General features: G+C 34.7%; 2 long non-coding RNA genes across 2 annotated transcripts; both read right to left on the bottom strand.

The window, feature by feature from the left end:
• Positions 1 to 2,860: 2,860 nt before the first annotated feature.
• On the bottom strand, positions 2,861 to 4,432 carry LOC128020329 (uncharacterized). The gene is made up of 3 exons (XR_008185352.1): positions 4,382 to 4,432; positions 4,189 to 4,253; positions 2,861 to 3,482 (listed from the first exon to the last, which is right to left on the bottom strand). It is a non-coding gene; the product is annotated as an uncharacterized LOC128020329 (long non-coding RNA).
• A 74-nt stretch (positions 4,433 to 4,506) lies between these two features.
• LOC128020328 (uncharacterized) lies at positions 4,507 to 5,745 on the bottom strand. The gene is made up of 3 exons (XR_008185351.1): positions 5,502 to 5,745; positions 4,776 to 5,026; positions 4,507 to 4,606 (listed from the first exon to the last, which is right to left on the bottom strand). It is a non-coding gene; the product is annotated as an uncharacterized LOC128020328 (long non-coding RNA).
• Positions 5,746 to 6,555: the final 810 nt, after the last annotated feature.

Below are 6,555 nucleotides of genomic sequence, written 5' to 3'. Positions count from 1 at the left end.
GGGTGAGAGCGGATGATATCAGGCTGTTCATTTACAGGTGACGTGTTTAGTCAGACAGAGGCAGCAGCTCACATGATTGATGTGCAGAAATGAAACCGTCCATCAAAATTTAAATTAGACGAGAGCTGGAATGGCTCACATTTGAATGCCCAAAACCCTGGTGAAAAGACAAAAAAAAAAAAAAAAAAAAAAGGAGAGAGATTGAAAAGGGTGAAAAGAGATTTGAAATACAGAAAAAAAGAAAACATTCAGCTGTGTGGAGTGTATGCATTATACACACAAAGCCCGTCAAAAATGGAGATGGAGGGTCTGATTTAAAAAGTAGCTAGAGATGATGTTGACTCACAGATCACTGCGTGGATGAAAATGTAAATAACGGTACATATTTTTCAGATCTGATCTGAAAAGGTCAAAGAGAGGAGTTTCAGATTGATTTGTTTATTGTACCAAGGCTCTCACTGACTGTAATTTGCTCTGAAAAACAAGTATCCAATTATTTGTTCACTGCAAATGCACTGTATTCAAACTGACAAAAAAGTACTGCAATATAATAGTAGAGTGTGATATAACATAGTACTGAATGGTAACCATACAACAGAGCTGTTCAATCACCCAAAATGAACTGAAAACAGAGTAGAAAATAATAATGTTTTAGAAATCTTTCTAGAGCACAAGATGAGAATATTAGAAGGATCACTGAAAGATCATGTGACACTAAAGACTGGAGTAATGAATGCTGGAATTCCAGCGTATCTGTGGCCCAAACTGAACTGAAAACGGACAAAGTAGAGAAAGAAGACAGAAAGGAGTATACTTTGACACTTCTGAGTGGAGCAATTACCCACTAAAGACTTCAGAGGCAACACTAGATTTTACACACAATGAACATATTTGACCCAGGGCTAGACGCCTGTTCCAATGTCTGTTTGTCAAAATCATCACTCTAGCTAAAACATAAGGAAAGCTTTTTTTTTTTTTTTTTTTTTTCACCATCTTGCTTTCTGTCTGATAGCAGGCCCAGGTTGAGCTCATGGGATAAAAATGCTCAGAGCTGGTGTTGAGCTGCTGGACCTCTCTGAATTGGTTTGATCTTATGTGTTGTTTTGTCTCATATTCAGTTTTTGCATGACTGCTGCATGTACCTTTGACCTGGTCCTCGTGCCCAGCCAAAAAAACAACCTCTTCAAAAGAAAAATACAAAGGAAACAGGCATCAGTTCCCCTTAAAAGCTTCTATATCCCTAAAACATGTCCAGGTCAAATTTCACCCTTAAAACAAACAACCAAAAACACACATATTCCCCCAAATGATCATGTCTCTACATACATACATACATACATACATACATGATTAACTAACTTACCAACTACTATTTATTTAAATAAGAATACATTAATAGCACACTGTTAAAATATCTGGTTCAATTTGCAGTAAAAACAGCAATATTTTAATAATAAAACTCTGAAAATAAAATATCATCATAACTCATGTGCTATGTAGGAACTTCCAGGAATGTTGTTTTTGCTGTTTTTGACTGTGACTAATAATTCTTCCAATCAAAAACCATTAAAAAGAAATAAAAAAAAATGTGTTTGTGCTATCCTCATTTAAAATAAATTTCACTTAATTTGAAATTCTGTTATGCCGTGTATTTACATTCAGTTAACAATTGTGACAACTTTTAGGGCCATTATAAATCAGTTTACAGAATAAAAGTCAAGGGTTCAAATATATGCAATCATTGTTCTTTAAAATATACCACATAAACATGAATACGTTATCTTCCTAAAAAAAAAAAAAAAGACATTTTAAAAACCAGAGAACAGATGAGACAAAGAAAAAGAAGAAACATAAAACTCATATTCTGTTCTTACTAGCATATGCTCATCAACAAAATCAAATTCATTTGGAGCTACATGAGAGCAAAAAGCTTACTACGAAAGATAGAGATGAAAAAGCATATAAGACCCTTACCCATACAAATCAGGATTTATCCAGAAAAATAATAAAATAATACATTATTACAGTATGTATAAGTGTCTTGAAAAGAGGACAGCCAGGTTTCTTGTTTGTTGGTAAGATTTAGAGGTAAAATAGATTTAATATTACAGCACATGGCTTTGAACACAACATTGTATAAGCAACCCATGACATCTGGATTTAAGATATGGCAAATACACCTGCTAATATGACATTTGTATCCATAACAGGTTCAGGTAAGTTCAAGAACACTGTTACTTGTATCAGCCAAAAAATGACTTAGTGCCGCTTTAAGTTAATATTGAGTGCTTGGGACATCAAGTGTGTATTTTGCAGAATGTTCTCACCACTGAGTGTTCACTCTAAAAACTGCTGGGTTGAAAACAACCCAATTTGGGTTATTTTGACAACCCAGCGCTGGGTCAAAAAGGGACGAACCCAGCGCTGGGTTGTTTTAACCCAACCAGTTGGGTTATCATATTTAACCCAGCCTGCTGGGTTGCCTTTTTTATAGTTTAAAATGACTATATTGCAGGGTTTAAAAAAACAGAGTGGGTGTTTTTTTTATCAGTGTATTTCAGAAGGAAAACTACTGTATTTAGAAAATGTTCGATATCATTTCGAATGTGCTTGATAAGGCAGCGTTTGTGAGCTCAGTACCGCTCTGCAGCCGTTACCGGAGAAACCTACCTCTCCCGCTCCTAGCGCCTCCTGCTGGCAGAAAATGAACTCGCAGTGTGCAGCCATGTGGGGAAACAATGCATTTCTACGTTAAAATTAACCCAAATTGAGCTAGGCATTAAACCTACAAATGTTGTTCATTTTAAATATCACTTTTACACACAAATAATAATTACCAAAAGGAAAATATTTATTAAAAACAAGAGAAAAGTCAAAAAGTAACATGTTAGAAGAAATGCAGAAAAGGATGGCATTAACAGCTACAGAGTTCATAAACAAAGCATTGAACATTTGATGAGTATAACTTAAGATCAAATTGGACTTTGTTCAATTGTATATATTGTATAAAAATATACGAAAACACATACAATAAATTTACAATTAGTTAGGTTTTTTTCCAAATATTCTGGCATGACAGTACACAAATAAATCACAACATTAACTTTGATATTATAACATTTAACAGACGCATGTGTGTGTGTGTGTGTGAAAGAATGTGAGCAGGTGTATGAATGACAGAGTGTAAACTCTTCTACTAAACAACACAGAAAAAGCATTTAACTTTTTTTTTTAAACAAATTATACACTTACAGTTTGTTTCATAGTCCATGAACACAGATCATGCATCACGGTCAATTTTCATGATCTCTTTAGCATAACTGATGTAATCATGAAGAAACCCCATCTGCACAGCATGTGACATCTTCTACATCATCCAGGGCAGCGTCCTCCTTTAAAACCACCGCTGCATCAGTTTAGGGGAAAGATCCTCCTCTCTGACCAGCATTCATCCCAGTCACCGCCTGTTCTTCATCAGTGGCCTAAGAGAAACACATTTGAAAAAATTAAACATTTAATTAAACTATCCATTTTCAGGTAGAGGTGTATTCACATCCGTAAGGATAGGTAAATAATCGGTTTTAAAGTTTTAACACTTTGTGCGGTTGTTTAATGTCTCAGTTCACCACAGCGCTCCAGGAGGCTATAATGGCAGCACTAGTGTGAGGACATGCGATATTGTTTGAATAAATATTGCTTTCAGAAAGCTTCTTTACTGAAACATTAAAACAGACATGACATTCACATACCTCACAATATTCACGTACATGGAGGGCTGCTCTTCAAACCGTTAGTTCACCAAATAATTAAAATGTTTATAATTTACTCTCCTCATGTTTTTCCTGACTCATACAAAATCTGCTCATTTTTTGGAAAACATATGAATATATTTAATATTCTCTTTTTGTGTCCTTCATTGCTGGTCTGGGAGACCAGTATTTTATTTTGAACATACATGTTTGCTATCATATAATTTAAGATGTATTCATATATAAATATCAGAATTTACTTCTACAATAACTCTATATTTATGAAGCTTGAAAATACTGATTATCTAAACTATAAATAGATTAACAAATATTATGAGAAAACTAAAAATATATTAATTTATGTTGTAAAGACAGACAAAAGTCTTATAGGTTTGGAATGACTTGAGGGCAAGTAAATGATTTTTTGTGTGAACTTTACCTCTAAGAGCGAAGACCAAGAATAATGACTCTCCAAATCAGACAACTCCAAACTTGGTTTGAGTTCTGCAATAAAAAACACAGACATCAATGGTCTTAATGAAATGAGCACGTAATCACACTGTTGTTGCATCAAAATGTGAAGTAAACTGGCAGGAGACAACAGAAACATTTATTTTCTAAAAATAACTTACATAAAATCTCAAAGGAATGATGCTCTCCCATGTCTCTTGCTTTTAACATCTACAAAAACAAAAAACAAACATTATTTTACTCTTAGTAAAACAACAACAACTGATAACATGAATTATGAAGTTTACTTGCCTTATACGATCTTTCCCTCTCTTCAGAAGAAGCTGAGAAAACCACCTCCTCACACAAGCAGACTTGTGTGTCCTTAACTCCAGTTAGTTTGAGTTCTGCAAAGAGGGACATCAATGGTTTCAATAAAATATTAACATATACATACATACATACATATATATATAAAATCACACTGTTTTTGCATCAAAATGTGAAGTTAACAGGCAGGACACAACAGAAACATTAATTTTCTAAAAAAAAAAAAGTAATAATAATTTAACTCACATCAGTCTCAAAAGAATGAAGTTATCTTGTCTCTGGATTTCAACATCTAAAAAAAAAAACACACACATTATTTTAGTCTTAGTAAAAATAAAGATAACTTGATGTTATTCTGAAGTTTACTCTCCTTAAAGCGTCTGTCCCTCTCTTCAGAAGAACACCTCCTCCTCATCCTCACACAGGTCTGTGACTCCTCACACAAACAGCTTCTGTGTCTTTAACAGAAGGACAATGAAGACAGGAGCTGGACAAGTCTGAAATATTACATGTAAAACATACTTTTAACAGTTACCACTTCAACAGCCTCAAAATAATTATGCTAGTCTTTACTACACAATGCCGTTTCCTTTAGGAGACAAACATACATTCAGTTTAACCGCGAAAAAAAAAAGACAAATTCACATGAGCGTAACCGTGACCATAACCGTCTGTTAACGCCTCAAAGAGAACAGATAATGTAAAATCTTATGTAAATATGACAAAATACATTCACAGACGTCATATTAAAAGTACATCCTCCGTTCAGTAACGTTACATGAGGCAGTTAAGACCTCCGTGTCCGAGGCGAAAACCGCGTCCGTTTTTTTTGAAAACCGCGTTTTTTTATATATATAACGTATATAACGTTAAGCTCCTTTGTTTCCGCCTTTCATAAAACCTTCCGCCTTTCATACAACCGGGTAAACAATAAAAGATAACTTTACATTTTGAATATTTAACGTTACTTACCATAGTCTTTCACTCGCTTCTCGCTTCTATCACGCTGAGAAAATGGCGGCTGCTCGCACTGGAGACGTACGATTTTGACGTGACGTGCGTGCTCTCCTTCACGTCCGCGTCCTCAACCCACCCCGCTGGGTTAAAAAAGAAAGTTATTTTCAACCCAAACTTGGGTTAAAACATCCCAAAGTCCTATCAAACGGCCTCAACCCAGCAGTTGGGTTGAAAAAACAACCCAGCGTTTTTTAGAGTGTTGGCAGGGATAATTCAGGTATAACCTTGCAGATGAGGGAAACTCAGTGGATGAGAGTTTGAGAGCAGCAGTAAAAGTCTCGTCAGAGAGTTTAATGGCCGAACCCAGTGCTCCAATCCATTAGGAGCAGGGTTATGAGAATTAGAGCCCTTTAATCCACATCCATTAATACTGACTGCCAATAACACATTTCACTGCACTAAGCTCTTCCACAGCTCCCCAAAAAATAGAATAAGTGATTAAATAAAAGTAAAATGCAAACTATAGAATTTACAGTACAATACTTTAAAAGTACTCTTTCACAAAGTCAAAGGCAACTGCAACAAATAAAAATCAGTTAAAAAATCAATGCAAAAAATGTGTTATTACTGTATATAGTGGTGGGGACATGCCCACATTTTTCCAGGGTCGATCTTGTCAATATATTGACACCTTTTTCAAACATCTTGCGGCATGGGCGTACCTAATGCATTGAAACATATCCAACTGACATTAATTTCTGTTAAATAAACATGCAATCTGGTGCTGGAATTGGTCGTTTTTAAATCATGTTGAATGTTTGTTGCGATGTTATTAGTAATGACACATTCTCTTTTGGCTTGTCCACAGTCTTCACCAGTGTTGGGGAAAGTCACTTTTAAAAGTAATGCATTACAATATTGCGTTATTTCCTAAAAAAAAAAAAAAAAAAAAACGAATTAAGTTACTTTTTAATGACATTAATGCATTATGATACTTTTGTATTACTTTTTAAACCTGGGTAGGGCTTGCTTGTTTGGTTTTAATATAAAAAATATATATTTCTGTCAA

Source organism: Carassius gibelio, chromosome A9 (genome assembly GCF_023724105.1).
Source record: "Carassius gibelio isolate Cgi1373 ecotype wild population from Czech Republic chromosome A9, carGib1.2-hapl.c, whole genome shotgun sequence".
Classification (NCBI taxonomy): domain Eukaryota; kingdom Metazoa; phylum Chordata; class Actinopteri; order Cypriniformes; family Cyprinidae; genus Carassius; species Carassius gibelio.
The sequence above is the reverse complement of the archived record's forward strand: the minus strand, read 5'-3'. Positions and strand labels throughout refer to the sequence as shown.